The sequence below is a fragment of the Adiantum capillus-veneris genome, chromosome 16, assembly GCF_014529385.1.
Source record: "Adiantum capillus-veneris isolate H3 chromosome 16, ASM1452938v2, whole genome shotgun sequence".
NCBI classification, from domain to species: domain Eukaryota; kingdom Viridiplantae; phylum Streptophyta; class Polypodiopsida; order Polypodiales; family Pteridaceae; genus Adiantum; species Adiantum capillus-veneris.
The window spans coordinates 100,667,835-100,684,064 of NC_140946.1; the positions used below are offsets into that span (position 1 = coordinate 100,667,835).

Here is a 16,230-nt window from a genome sequence, read left to right on the forward strand (position 1 = left end):
AATTGGGTTTGATATCTCCAATATGCAGATAAAATTATGGAAAAAGAGCTACTCAGTTTTGCATTGGGAAGGTAGAATCAGGTACACTGGTAATTCTTTGGGTGCTGAAAATGTATTTTGGAGCTTTGTGTTTAAAGTTCCTCCAGCCAAAGTGATGGGAAAACCTACTATTAACCCTATTCAAAAAGGGTATTGTTCAAATTAATCAAATGTTGGACTCTAACCTTGAGTTGAAACTATTTTCTACAGCCAGACGACAATACAAATGTGGAGTCAGGTTCAGAGGACTGTGGCACCAGCTGGGAGCGCATGTATTCAACCTACTTGTTTTTGGCCAGTCGAACTTGGAGGACAGACATAGAGACTGGACTTTGCCAAGATGTACGACCAACTGGTGGAAATCATACTCTGCAGTTTTTTACTCATCTTCTTTACCAGATTCTTGTATTGATGAAAGATGTAATAAATAGTGGGGAGTACATATGCACAATAAATGGTGGTTGAATGTATTATCTGCTATATGGTTAATGTACAGGGGTATTGCCTACAGGTTGTAACCTTAAAAAAAAGGGATTTACAGATGGGAAGTGCAACAGATGTAAGGGTAATGAGATTGTTAGACATGTTTTTTGCCATTGTAAAATAGTTACGCTCATCTTCTAAAACCAATTACAATCCTCATTTGGATCAATGGCTTCTTCGCAAATGAGCATGATTCTCCAAGTTTTCAGTTGTTTTGGTTTTGTACCTTTATGTCGATAAACGAATTAAATTTTTTGGAAGTGGTTACCGAATTAAGAATCACGTTCGGCCCAAAAAAAGGACCTGCGACTCTGTAACCTTAGGTCAATTCACAAGGAGATGACAATACCCGACACTCGGATACACTCTCCAAGCATTTGCATAGCTAAAAGAACGAGGTTAGCACACTATTTACTATACATAATTACTCCCTTCGGGCTTTTTCATTTTCCTAGTGGGCCCGCCGGGCTACTGTATATACCCGGCGGTCCGCCGAGAAAATGAAAAAGCCCGACAGGCTCCGCAGGGAAAATGAAAAAACCCGGAGGGCTAATCGGCTCTTTAGGTTTTTGCAGGTCAAAATCAAATTCACCTTAACAATTAACGTGATCATGTGATTTTTTTGTGTAAATACTAGAGTTATTTACGTAATCACCCAATCGTCAGTACGCTAATGAAATCCCTGAGAGTATGTTTCAAAATGTGTAGTATGCCAAAAGACCAAGTATGATAGAGGAAAGCAACATGGATTACTCCAGCCATTGCCTATCCCAAATTCACCACGGGAGAGTATATCCATGGATTTCATCTTTGATTACCCAAGTCTATCCATGGGACTATGGGAATATGGACACTAGTCGATAGTTTTAGCAAGCAAGCACATTTTATTCATGTCAGAAAGACTATTAAGGCACATCAAATGGCAACTCTCTTCACATCTCAAATTTTCAAGCACCATGGATTACCCACATCCATCGTGTCAGATACAGATCCTAGAATGACCATTAATTTTTGGAAGGTCTCTTTGAAAATCTACGAACAAGATTGAATTTCTCTTCGGCATATCACCCACAAACGGATTGGCCAAAGTGAGATAGACAATCTTACCATACTCGATCTACTCAAGACTTATGTTACCAAAGTAGATCAACACTCACAATGGGAAAAGTACTTACCTCTTGTTGAGTATGCCTACAATAATACTGTACATACTTCTACGGGAAAACCACCTTTTCATATCATTTAGGGAAAACCTAAAAGTCCTTGCTTCTCAAAGTACATGGGAAGATCTTCGCCACCGATGAGTATAGCCGTGACCTACAAGAATCTTTTCAAAAGATTAAGGAGGCTATATCCATCTCTCAACAAAGGCAAAAAGCTGTTGCTTATAAGCACAAAAGGGCCTTAACATTCAAAGAAAATTATTGGGTCTTACTCAAGTTTCCTAAGGCTTGATTAAGGCAAACGACGAGCAAAAATCCTACGGGCCATCAAAAGTATTATGCTAAACTAGCAAGAAGATATTATGGTCCTTTCCAAATCATGAAGCCTATCAAATGAGACGGCTTATCAACTCAAGTTGACCAACCATTGGATTATACATAATGCCTTTCATGTAAGCCTACTTAAGACCTACAAAGGAGAGCCACCAAGTGAACCAATTATTGAAGACCCTCCCGAAGTTGAAGACCAAGAAGACCAAGCAGAGGTGCTACAACCCGAAGCTATCCTTTGGCATAAAGACAAGGTACTAAGACATGGTAAGATTATCCGACGGTATCTTATTAAGTTCAAAAATTATCCTTTTGAGGATGCTAGATGGATGCAAGGAATACAGCTTAAGGATAGTATGAACCTTGCCAATGCTTACAATGCTACATTAGAGTATGCAAATGTACAAAATTCTTTTAAATGACTCATGTTTTTGTCTTATAAGACTAGTCCTCTTTTTAATTGTGCACAAATTTAACTCGTATGCATGCTTAGAATCATGTTTGTGATGACGACGTCTCTCAAACACCAAGTAGAATTTGTCACTCTACTTTGGGAGAATGAATGGACTAAAGAGCAGACATGCTTACGGCAGCAGTGTCTCCCAAGTACCAAATGGATTACTCATTCATCTTAGAAAGATGTTGTAGGGTAAAAAGGGATCCTCTACCCGCTAAGTAAAATTGATTAATGACTAAGGCTTTATCTCTTCTACCTCATAGTCGAGGACGACTATGATTTCAAGAGAGAGGTAATGTCATAAAATCATATATCTAATATCTAACCAACCCAAATTATTTTCTCATGTCAGACTCATCACTTAATGTGGGAGAATAAACGGGAACAAGGGTTATGATATGTGCTTATAGATCTATCTCAACACGGGGCCAATGGTAAAGGTGCCCAAATGAGAGATGGTCTATGAAAGAGCAAGGCTAACCAATGGAGCATAATAATTTAGGGTTAGATTCCTTGAAGACCTTCAATAATGTGTGTAATAGTCCTTTGACCTTAGATAAGCTATGGCTGAGCTTGAGCCAGCAACCCGACCCAGCTCGAGGTGCTTGTCCTGCTTATCATGCTTGGTGATTGAGATGATTGAGGTGCTTAAGATTCTTGAGGTGCTTGATGATTGAGATGCTTGAGGTGCTTGACATGCTTGAGATGCTAGGGTTGCACTTGAGGTGAGAACCTTAACGTGCTTAAGGGCCAAGCTTGTGGTGGGAACTGCGCCTATGCATGAGGGGCTTGAGGTGTCAAAAGGTCAATATTCAATCCCTACAAGAAAGGGGTGATCCCTAAAAGAGGAGGGATGAGAGAGAACACCCACACACTCACACAAGGCATGCATGGTACAAAGAAATCAGAAGGGACACTTGTCAAGTCCCTCCTCATGTTGCCCTCATGGTGTGCCTGAAGCCTATTTGTTGGCCACCCAACTTGTCCAATGATAATTTAGGAGATTTAATTAATTGATTTTTCATTTATCAAGTCCTCTCTCTCAAAGGGAAAAGGGGGACACTTGTCCCAAAGCTACCCTTGTTGCTTGTAATGCCTCCTGCTTGTGATTGGCTAGGCCTGGAGGGGTCCAATGCGCTTCAAGCATGGCTACAAGGGGGGGCGGGGGGGGGGGGGGGGGGGGGGGGGGGGGGGGGGGTCGACCCAAGCAAGCTAGGGGGTTGCTTAGGGGGTATACTCACCCACACACACTCACAAACACTCTCATTGTGTGCTATGCAAAGTGCAAGAGCTCCCTCTCCTTCTCCAAGAAAGTAGAGGTTGAGAGCCTATACCAACACTCTTGGCTATGGAGTGCAAATCCAACCAAGAGCCATGCTTCAATGCTTAAGGTTTCCATATCCTTCTTCTTCATTACTATGCTATTATGTATGCTAGCAAGAAGAGTTATGATAAGTGAGGAACTAATTATTTCTCCTATGAAATGTTTCTTCTTCCTCTTCCCTACCCTCATTCCCTGCTAGCTCTCTCCACCTTTGACGGTTTTTGAAGTCTTGGGACTGAGACTTGGGATAGTTACAGCTTTATTCAAGTTTATGCTATGCTTGTGATGCATGAAGCTTTCCATCTTCATTGCATCACCTAGGTCACAAGGAACACAAAGATTGTATTGTAAGAAGTCTATCTTAATGGGAGAAATCATAATACAAATGCCTATTGGAGGGGGGACCGGCTCCACATAGATCTGGTCCTCAACTGATGTCATGTTCTCCAAATTCTCTCTCTTGCAAAAGTATTGTTCATGCCAAGTTAGCTAATTGCTATGATTATGTTTCTATGCTATGCTCACAAAGTCATTTCTCAAAAGTACTCTCATTAATTTCCACTACTCTCAAGTTAAATAGGCCAATTCCATTACATGATTGGGGTGGGTAGTTTGAGTCAGTGATAAATTTCTTGCACATCCAAGCATGCCTAGGTAGATGGATATTATGGTGACACATTTTGGATTAGCATAGTTGATTATGTGTTGGGGATTTTAGGGTATTTAAGATAGTGAGAACTATTGTTCGTAACAAACATGTCTCAACATACAATCATCCCTTGGAAAGAATTGCTTGACAGTAGGGAAGAAGTAAAGAATGCTTCTCAAAGATTTAGCAAAACTTGTTCTTTGGAAAAAGAGATGTCGTGAATGGGTGCTTAGCAAACATTTTGAGTAATCAAGGCAATCCACAAAGATGGAGAGCCCTAATTACAAGAATGGTAACTAAACAAACATTTTTGATTGCCAAGTCATGGTTCCATAAAGGAGAAAAGAAGCCTCTTGCAATGACATCATTACCTCTTGAAGGACAAGCTCCGTTGGCACAATTTGTTGCACAATTTTTTGTGAAGCCATACGAGTGTTTGGGGTTAGCCATTATCAAAGAATGCTAGTCTGCATTCTCGCAACCTTATCACCCAATTGAACATGAACTCACGCCATCAAGCACCAACACATCACCCTTGCCATGCACTTATAGTTTTTTTGTGTTGACATGGGAGGTGTCTACATCTCATTTATGGTCCATTTGTGTTAAAGCCTCCACATACCTTCTGCATGCCAATGTGTTGGCTACAAAATGTGTATCTTTTCTCTGTCGGTTCTCTCTACTGGACCTAGCTGAACACCAACGAGAGTACTATCTCAAAATGAGCGAGAGACAAAGGCGACCTTTCCCCAAACCTTAGGTGATTGTTGATATCTAGAATAACCTGAAGGTCATCATGTGATAGATGACAAAAAGTGTAAAGTAAAAATGTTTGTAGCCTTGACTTTATTGGAGCCATTAAAGGATCTCGTTCATTGTTATCACACACATACGATTGCCTCATTGTGCACACATCGACGAGAAGTCTTTGAAGGATTTTCACTAACGACAATGATCATGAGCTACGGCATTGTCGCATGCACTCAACCGCGCCCTAGCTTTGCACCAAGAAGAGCAGTAGCTCAAAATGAGTGAGAGACACTTGGAGAAGACCTTCTTGGGAGTGGTTGACATGTAGAACAACATGGAGGTGATTAGGTGCTAGATGAAAAAAAAAGTAAAGTAAAAATATTTATAGCCTTCACTGTATTGGAGCCATATAGTATACTTTCAGTTCATCGTTCTTCACTATATTTATGTTATCATATAATACGCTGCCACCAACTTATAGCTAGATATCATATAATTATATAATTTGAGCTAGCTTAGGAGGGCGCGGCGTAGACGACAGCATTGACGAGGAGGTGGCAGACCTCGCCCTGACCGGGCTTGATGTTGAGCTTGCGCATGGCTGGGTGGTTGGGACTGAAGCCGTTGGTGTCCAGGTGGCAGGAAACGCCCAGGTTGTCGTAGGTGGTAGTCTTGCCTGACATCTTGTCGGTGACACTGGCCGACGTCTTGTAGATCTTGGTGCTAGGCAGGTTGTGGCAGTTTTGCGCCGTGAAGGCGAAGGACATGGTGTGGCAGGAGTACTGCTTGGTGCCAGCGGGGCTGACCAGGTCTAGGCTCAGGATGGTGAGCGGTTGGTCCACGATGGTGGCATCGTAGAAGAACTCCATGGACTTGGGTGTGCTGGTGCCCAGCCTGCTGGTAACGAAGGAGGTGAGGTCCTCCAGGGAAAACGAGCACGTGCGATCATTGAAGCCCTTGGGATCCTTGTCCTTGCACATTTGCAGGTTGGTGGCCATGTTGGAGGTGGACGCGATGTCCAGTGTGCTGAGTACGCTGGGCATCTCGTTGACGGACATGGGGAGCAGGTTGGAGATGGGCTTGGGCAGGAAGGACCTGGAGGTGGAGAGGCACGACCCTAGCAACTCGGGCTCGGAGACTGTGATCGTATTTTCGGGCTGCATGTCGTTGAAGCGGGTGAAGAAGAGCTTCAGGGTGGTCACGGCTTCCGCCGCATGCTTGCTACAGCATTGAAGGATGGAGTCATCCAGCAGCCTACGGTGCCTGGACATGCGCGTGCAGATGTTGAAGGCGAGAGGACGAGGCCGTGGCACCGCATAGGATGCGGGCCTGGCCGCAGAACTCCTTAGTATTGGTGAAGCGGCCGGAGGAGGTGAGCTGCTGCGTGTAGGTAGCCACCTGGCCTGCGGAAAGAGGGGACTTGAGTGACGCTAGGCCTGAGGACAGCAGTCCTTCTGCCGCTGCGAGTGAGGCGAATAATAATATGGATGCTTGCACTAATGCGGCGGCGCATGACAGGCGCATGAGCAGGGCACGCTGACGTTGCCAGGTGGAGGCCGCCATTTTAACTCTGTTGATCAACTAAAGCTGTGCCTAGGGTATTGACAACTGTGCACTGCTGCTCCGAATTATCAAGGATGTATATGTACTATGGAGTGCCACAGACGACAAATATTCTTGCTCCTCTGGCCGATTCTCTCGAGGCGGCCAGCTTATATATTTTACTATCTGTAGAATAGTTGGATTAAGGATTCTGTCGAGGCGGCCAGCTTCATGTGGAGAGTCTAGTACTGTAGCGTCCTGTAGACCTCGCTGATTGCGACACACAGAGACTAGAGAGAGTGGACCGTCCACAGTACTAGATAATGTTCTTGCCTCATCGGAGCTGTTTGGCTTCCTCGGTGCTAACATATAGAGATGTCATTGGAGATGTCGTCAAAGTTCAAACTTTGACATCTCCGTGGGGCCGCTGGCTCCTGAATCCTTCGGGGCTGTTGTACTTTCGTCTTTCCTTTTAATTAATTCAATACTGCCCTCGTTGCCTCTGCGTGTAAGATTAAAAACTGTGCAAGAACATGCCCAACAGTAAATGTTGCAGATGTAGTAGAGCATAAACCATGAGACACATGTTGTGGAACTGTTTTGTAGTATGAAACTCGTGGAAATGGGCCACTTATGCGTAGATGGAATCACGAGGCATTAAGCTCTCTAAATTTACTGTCACTCTTGGTATTATTGACAATATCAATGATGCTATGCTATATCATTGAGAGTATGGTTCGTTATATTTATATGGTCTATGATAATTTAGTTTTGTCTTTGATAATGTTGTATACTTAAAAAGTAGTCTTTCATGGAAACTTCTTAAAAGTACGATGTGGGAAGATGGTATTGAGGTAGAAACAATCAAGATACAAGGATAACTCCTCAATTTGGAGGATTAACCTATACAAGAACGCATTCATTTGATACTCTAAAAGAACGCATTCATTTGATAATGGTCTTTTGAATTGCATTCGATCAAGGTTAAGGATAAGCTTGGATTTATTTCACTAGCCAAAAAAGAATTTGGTACTATGGTATTATGATCATGAGAGAGGTCTTCTCACATATGTAGGTGTGAGCTTTCTCCCTTGTTTGTTCTCATGTTATTCAACATGATGAGAGACATTCTTTGGAGAGGTATATCATACTTGAGTTGGCAAATGTGATTTTGCAAGTAGTAACGGATAACTTCCACCCCAAGCAAGGTATACCCTTTGCCCAACCGCATCCAAGGGTATAGCTTAAAAATTATACGGTAGTCTACAGTTTGGGAATGTCTCTAAGACATTTTTCCAAGAGAAGAGAGAAGCTCTCTTTTCATTGGGTCTCAATTCTTTCTTAGAAGGGATCATATTCTTATATATTAGGAGGGATCATACCACGGTAGGTGTTATGATTGTCATAAAATCTAATATCTAATATCTAACCAACCCAAATGATTTTCTCATATTAAACTGATCACTTAATGTGGGAGAATAAACGGGAACAAGGGTTAAGATATAGACATGTGCTTATAGATTGATCTCAACACGGGGCCAATGGTAAAGGGGCCCAAATGAGAGATGGTCTATCAAAGAGCAAGGCTAACCAATGGAGCATAAGAACGTAGGGTTAGCTTCATTAAAGACCTCCAATAATGTGTGTAAATGTCCTTTAACCTTAGATAAGCTAGGAGCTTGATGCAGGAACTTGACCCAGCTCGAGGTGCTTGTCCTGCTTGATGATTGAGATGCTTGAGGTACTTGATGATGAGGTGCTTGATGATTGAGATGGTTGAGGTGCTTGACATGCTTGAGATGCTAGGGTTGCACTTGAGGTGAGAACCCTACCCAAGCTTAAAGTGCTTAAGGGCCAAGGTTGTGGTAGGAACTAGGCCTATGCATGAGGGGCTTGAGGTGTCAAAAGGTCAACATGAAATCCCTACAAGGAAGGGGCAAGCCCTACAAGAGGGGGGATGAGAGAGAACACCCACACACTCACACAAGGCATGCATGGTACAAAGAAATCAGAAGGGAAACTTGTCAAATTTCTCCTCATGTTGCCCTCATGGTGTCCTTGAAGCCTATTGGTTGGCCACCCAAGGGGTCCAATGATAATTTAGGAGATTTAATTAATTTATTTTTCATTTATCAAGTCCTCTCTCTCAAAGGGGAAAGGGGGACACTTGTCCCAAGGCTACCCTTGCTGCTTGTAATACCTCCTGCTTGTGATTGGCTAGGTTGGAGGGGTCCAATGATCTTCAAGCATGAGCTACAAGGGGGGGTCGACCAAGAAAGCTACGGGGTTGCTTAGGGGGTATACTCACCCACACACACTCTCATTGTGTGCTATGCAAAGTGCAAGAGCTTCCTCTCCTTCTCCAAGCAAGTAGAGGTTGAGAGCCTACACCAACACTCTTGGCTATGGAGTGCAAATCCAATCGGGAGCCATGCTTCAATGCTTAAGCTTTCCATATCCTTCTTCTTCAGTACTGTGCTATTATGTATGCTAGCAAGAAGAGTTATGATAAGTGAGGAACTAATTGTTCCTCCTATGAAATGTTTCTTCTTCCTCTTCCCTACCCTCATTCCATGCTAGCTCTCTCCACCTTCGAAGGTGTTTGAGGTCTTGGGACTGAGACTTGGGATAGTTAAATCTTTCTTCAAGTTTATGCTATGCTTGTGATGCATGAAGCTTTCCATCTTCATTGCATCACCTAGGTCACAAGGAACACAAAGATTGTATCACTACAAGAGGTTGTGTGCTCTTGTGACGCTGTTAGCGACGGAAATACACTGGGTTTTTATAACCCCCGGCGTCGCTATAACCGTCGCTAAAAGCGTCGTTACGAGAGCGTCGCTATCTGCGTCGCTATAGGCGTCGCTATATAGCGACGCTCATAGCGACGCCTATAGCGACGCCTATAGCGACGCTCTCACAGAAGAGTATAGCGACGCATATAGCGACGCTATAGAGCCATAAATAGCGACGCTTATAGCGACGCCTGAGAGAATATTTTTTTGGTGGCAGGGCATTGAATGCCCTGCCACCCATCAACCATATTGTACTTGATTCACTTTTTAAAAAAAGTGCAAAGGTAAATAATAGACCCAAAATAGTCACCCACAAGACGCATTGTTTGCAAAATTGACAATTGTACACATCATAGACAAACTGAATTGATTGGCAAATGTAATAATGACAATTGTACAACATCATAGGCATAAAGAATTGATTGGCAAAAGGAATTGCGGTGACAAATGTAATAATATACATGGTTCAAAAAGACGTATAAAATCCGTCTCATGATACATAAGCTATGAGAAACCCTAAACTAATGCTATCTAGCTACGGCTAAACTGACGTCGTCTAATCAGACGTCTCATCGCGTCCAAGCGGCGTATCTGTCGGATTCTGCAAAAAAAGACAATAAGACAGTTTTCAGTAAATATAAACATATAACGACATTTATAAAACAATACAAAAAATAAAAAAGAGTAAACCCTAATACTAACCATGCCGCCGCGAGAACTGAGAATGTCCATCAGGGCGTTTAAGCCCTTCCTGCCTGCGTACTCGCGCTCGTACGGTGTGGGATCACGTCCTGTCATCGACCACTGTCAAAACATACAAAGATTTCATTATGTTAGAACTAAAAAACTCATAAACCCTAAACTATCGAACATGCATAAAGAGCAATGTGAAAAGACTTACAAAATCGGCCTCAAATGATGCCCATCCACCGCTCCCCAAGTGGTGCGAGCTCCCTGCCTCTACTCGCGCTCTGGCTGCATCCTTTTGTTGCTTCCACTTGTCGGGATTCTCGCGCGCTGCTTTCTTCGCATTCTTCCAATCTTCTTTGGCCAGCCAATCTGGCCTATTCCACCCATTCTTGATTGCTTTTTGCACTTCGGAACGCTTGTGTTTGTAGTATTCGCGCATTCGAATCTTCATCAGGTCTTCATTGAAGCGCTGATCCCGTGTTGGAACGGGAAACTCATCATGAAGTATGCTGATGACTCTGTTTTTTAAATCACTTGGTACTTCACTCCATTTGTTTAGTATATAGTGTCTAAACAGCTGAGAGCAAAGACCACGCATGCGCGAGATCACCTTCTTGCCGTCATCATCCATGATGATGCCGCCGCTGATGTCGACGGAGTAAGGCAAGCCCTCTGGCCGGTGACGCGTGAACCTGGGTGTCCCGGCAGGGGTCTCTAGCGGCGTGTCGATGGGGGTACGGACGTCAGGTGTCTCCACCGGCGTCTGGGCGCCGAAGTGAGGAGTGTCGAGTGGGGTGGCTCCTGGCGGAGTAGGTAGAGGTGTGTAGCTTCTAGGAACAGTCAGCCGTGCAAAACCTGGCGTAGACGGCGATGCTGTGGCTGGTGTGGGGGCGGGCAAAGAAGGGGAGGGTAAAGAGCCTCGTCGAACACGAGGCGGTGTGGAGGCATCGGTGGCGGAATCCCCACAACAACCGCCACCGTCACCACTAGAGCGCCGGTGTCTAGACGAGTGTGACGCTCGTCTCGTCGACGCCGAAGCTTCGGAGCGCGCCGAATGCTTCGAAAGAGAGGGAGATGCGGATGGTGTAGGAACGCGCGATGATGCGCCAGAGCGATGACGCTCCACGTACCACTGTCTCTGCTGCGGTGACAAAGAAGAAAGAAACTCCTCATCATCCATACCTGCATTAAACACACGAATATTTAAACTTAATATTGAATGAATAGAGTAGACAATGACGCAAAGACCATTAAATACAATGACGTAATGACGCATATAAATACAATGACGCAATGAATCGAGTGATAGAAGAGGCAAGTCGAAAACTCAGAATTTTCAATCAAAAGATGTGAGCGCGAGTAGAAAAGAGCGTTACACACCATGGAAGCTACTTAGAGACTAGAGCTTTTACAGCACGGAGCAAAATTGTTCAAATACAATATTTGTGGCTTTAAGAGATCTCTCTCTCATCCTCGCATAACTCAGCATAACTTCCTATATCTATATAGAGCTCTCCGTTTAAACACATATCCTCTGTTTCATTTTGTAGCTCCTCTGCATGCACCCCATATAGAGTAGTAGCATCTTGATGCTCGTCTGGCACCACCGCAGCGGCTTCTGATTGAGCATCTTCTCTGATCTCCTCCATTGATGTCGTTGTGATTGGCACATGGTAGCCTTCATACGTCCTTGCACTACGAGGGGCTACCTCTATGACGTACCACCAGTTTGATGTAGACTTTGTAGGATGAAATACTACCTGCCAGAGCCACATAACTTACATGAGAGCTTTCAAGCACATAACTTGTAAAAGGGGGATGTTAACTATTTATATACTTACTTGTTCACAATGCTCGGGTAGTACGAAAGTGTCTCTTAGGTCAGTCCATTTCTTAGTAGAATCCACCTCAAGAAAACCAGACTCTCCTCTACGCACAGTAGCGTTTCGACCCTCCATGATTATCTTGAACCATTGCACGTCGAACAAGTCGACAAAAAATCCTCTGTAATCGATCCTCAAAATCTCTTGCAGCGTGCCGAAGTAAGTGAGTTCCGCCACCACGGGATCTGCATCAGAGGAACGTCGTCGACTAGACTGTTCAAATTTTGCCATGATTCCACAATCTTGAGTAAAACGCTTTTTGTCGATTCGTTCCACCCTAAAATGTCGACCTTTACACCATGCTGCTGTGTATGACTTATACTACAACGAACAAAGATTATGAGTGGCCGTTCAAACGTTTATAAATAAAGTCACTTGCTAGTCGTACATTGCAAACTTACCTTGGTCGCGCAACCCCGAGAGTACTCCCACTCTTCTTCAGTCACTTCGTCACCGCATTGTTGTGCGCTTTTCAATTGGTTGTGCAACCATCTTAAGCTCATGAAGGTTGGTAGGCTCTCCAGAACCGCTGGATAGTGCATCGGTGGTCGTCTTCCCCGTCTCCACTCGATTCGTGCCCTTTGTCGCTCTTGCTTTGCATCCTCATATTGTGAAATCCACTTTTGCATCACTGGATTGTGAAGCATGCAAAATCGGTTGATTTTAGCCTCTAGATCTTCCGTCATCTTCTTCTCAACACCGAGATTGCACATGACAATCCCAGATATGCGCTCATCATCTATGGTTCGCCATAGCGTGTCCCGGGATTTATCAAATCCGTCTAGCCACTCTCCAATGTACACTAGGGACTCTGATACCAACCAACCTTCTGCCATGCTACCCTCCGGACGTGCCTTTTGACGCACATATCCCTTAAGCGTTTTCATGAAACGCTCTAAGAAGAACATCCATCTGGAATGAACTGTGCCAGCTATTTCCACCTCATCAACTATGTGAATAAGAAGATGCACCTGAATGGTTAGCATTGTAGTAGGAAAATGTTTCTCAAACATGCACACAAGCTCCGCAGCATTTAGTTTGGCGAATGGTATGGAGTCTACGTCGATCTCCTTTTGTGAGATCCATTGCACCAGCTTTGCAAGTTTGTAGATTGTGTTACGGATGTCGAGAGACAAACATCCCTCAATGGCAACCGGTAAAATAAACTGTAAAGTATGTGCAGCAATGATATTAAAGTCCACATTTTATGCAATGATATTAAAGTCCACTATGAACGTACCTGACACATTTTATGCCAATCGTGTGACTTCAAACCGGTAAGCTTTCCTTCTTTAGTAAAACACGTTCGGAGCGAGTGCATTACGCCAGTGGGGGTCCGCAAAGATCGAATGGCCTCTTTTACTTTGCGTTCTTGGGCTCCTGTGAAAATCCATGGTGCTTTAGGAAGTTTTATCGATCCATCAGACGCTGTTTGCGGCCAATATTGCTCCATACGATCCACATTTCTAAGGTCAACTCTGGCTCCCAAAGTATCTTTCTTGCCGGTCAAATGGTCCCATAGTAGATTACCCACATTCTTGAATATGTGCATTGGATCGAGCAAGTGATTGATCACGAGTCGGGGCCAGTATGGTAACTCGTACCATAGAGATAGTCTCTTCATCCCTGGAGGCAATCCGTCATCGCACATCTCCTTCTGCTCTAACCATGCTTGTGCAGACATCCTTGGTGGCTCTCTTCCCAAAAAGCCGTCGCGTAACACATGATTCTCCGGAAGATACGCTTGATGACCTTCGTAGATTTGCTTCTTCAGTGAGGGTGCCCTACGTGCATTCAGTCTAGGTCCACATGTGACACATGCTCTGTATCCGCTTGTTTGAAGCCCTGCATGTATACACATGATAATAGATCAACTATGGGGAAAAACAAGATTTACAGTGTCTGAGAGAGGAGTGTCAATAGATCACCTGAGCATTCTGTTAGCCCGGGATAGTCATGCATGGTCCACATTAGAATACCTCTGATCAAAGCATTCCGTCGTCCTGTGTGTCGGCTCATATCCACCACCTCTATGCCAATCCACAATTGTTGTAGCTCTTCCAATAGTGGACGAAGATACACATCCATATTCCCCACTTTATATCGCCTTGGCACAATCAAGCCATAGGTGCCCCTTCTTCGTAGTCAACCACGGGGGAATGTTGTAGTTGACGATGACAACGGGCCATACACTGTAAGATGTTGATCTTTGACCAAATGGATTTACGCCATCCATAGCCAGGCCTAAGCGCAAATTTCGAGCTTCCTTGGCAAAATCCGACCATGTTCCATCTATATGTTTCCAGGCTGCGCAATCTGCAGGAATTCGTAGCACACCATCCGAAGATTTATTCTCCTCATGCCATGATGCTAGGGCGGCCATGGACTTACATTCGAAGAAATGCTTGATGCGAGGAAGCAAAGGAAAATGTCGCAAAACCTTTTGTGGAATTTTTGTCCCGTGGAGATCTACTCGATATCTTTCGGAATCACATTTCGGACACTTCTCCATGTCTGTGTATTCCCCTCTGAAAAGAATGCAGTCATTAGGACAAGCGTGGATAGAATTGTAATCCATCCCCAAGTTTCGCAAAATCTTTCTTGCTTCATCTCGGGAATCTGGCATCACATTGTCAGCTGGTAGAATGTGCTCTTTCAGCAATCTACACAACATAAAAATATGATACAGTCGTGTAAAAATCTATCAGATCATTATACATTTAGAGTTCTATTAAAGTAAACTAATTGTAATAGATCACCTGAAAAGCGCTGTGACGCTAGTGTCACTCCATCCAAACTTTGCCTGCATGTTGAGAAGAACCAGGAGTGCTTTCAATCTAGACATACGTGCTCCATTATACAATGATGTATCGGCTTCACTTTTCATATCATCATAGATAAGCCTTTCTGAATCCATGATCGTCTCGATCATTTCATCAATCTCGGGCTCAAACATTGCCTCGTTGGGAATGTGCTCTGCATGATCATCCCCCGAGCTGTCAGAGGCTACATCTTGTGGCCTCACATATGCTGCTTGACCAAAGCGCCTGCGAATACGTCTATTGGGTTGCAAGATTGCTGCTTGTTGGCCAGCGTCAGAGTCCGACGAGTTATAATTGGCAACAACTCGATCTATAATAGATGGATCGAACTCGCCAAATTCGCGAACGTGCTGCAAAGAAACACGTCTTGTCCGTCGCACAGCATGCTTGCATTGATTACAAGGACATAAGACCCTCGTTGAGAGATAGGTGTTTCGGTTGGACGGTCCCACATCCTCGTCGCTACTCATAATGAGGATAAAAAACTTATAACCTGGACAACACATTTAATATTCTATTGGCATTCTTCGTCTTATCTCTCTCTCTCTCTCTCTCTCTCTCTCTCTCTCTCTCTTTACCTCACATTCTCTAGTCATGTCCAATCCCCGCACACCTCGGTCTAGAGGTGCACGGAGATCAGAACCACCGGGTTATAATCTCGTCTTTATTGGTCAATACCTATATTTGTGGGTACAAGAAATCTAGACACCCACGTCTACATGATACTGCATGTAGTGGACAAAATCCCTTTGCCTCTTCTCTAGCTGTAGCACTTCACTTCATCTTAACATCTTTTCACAGTAGATCTTTTCACTGTTCGTCTAACTCTAAACCCTAAACCGTAAGTAATTCTTGCGTGGACTCGATCTAACGTAAATAAGCGTAAATCTAAATAAACGTAAATCTAACTAAAAATAAAGCTAAATCTAATTTAACGTAAGTCTAATGACTAGAGGTTGTCTAGATGGTCATTGTGTCGGGGATGTAGTGACTCTTGCCGCCCTGAAGATCCACCTTCTTCCCTATCTTCTGAAGACATTTCACCAGTACTTTTGGATCGACGGAGCCCACCATGAGTGAAGGCAGCAATACCCTATATTCCATTGAGGGCTTTCTTCACCCGCTTCATGCAGGCATCGCAGTCTATGGAGACCCGCATCTAATCTAATATTACGTAAATCTAAATCTAGCTTAAATAAACGTAAATCTAGTTAAAAATAAACCTAAATCTAATTTAATGTAAGTCTACATATAACCTAATCTTTAACGTCTTTTAAGATAGTTTCCTACGACGTTATAACTC

At 43.8% G+C, this 16,230-nt stretch overlaps 1 pseudogene; it reads right to left on the reverse strand.

Annotated features, from left to right (window-relative positions):
• Nucleotides 1-5,710: 5,710 nt before the first annotated feature.
• LOC147439539 (BURP domain-containing protein 3-like) lies at nt 5,711-6,719 on the reverse strand (annotated as a pseudogene).
• Between the last annotated feature and the right edge of the window lie 9,511 nt (nt 6,720-16,230).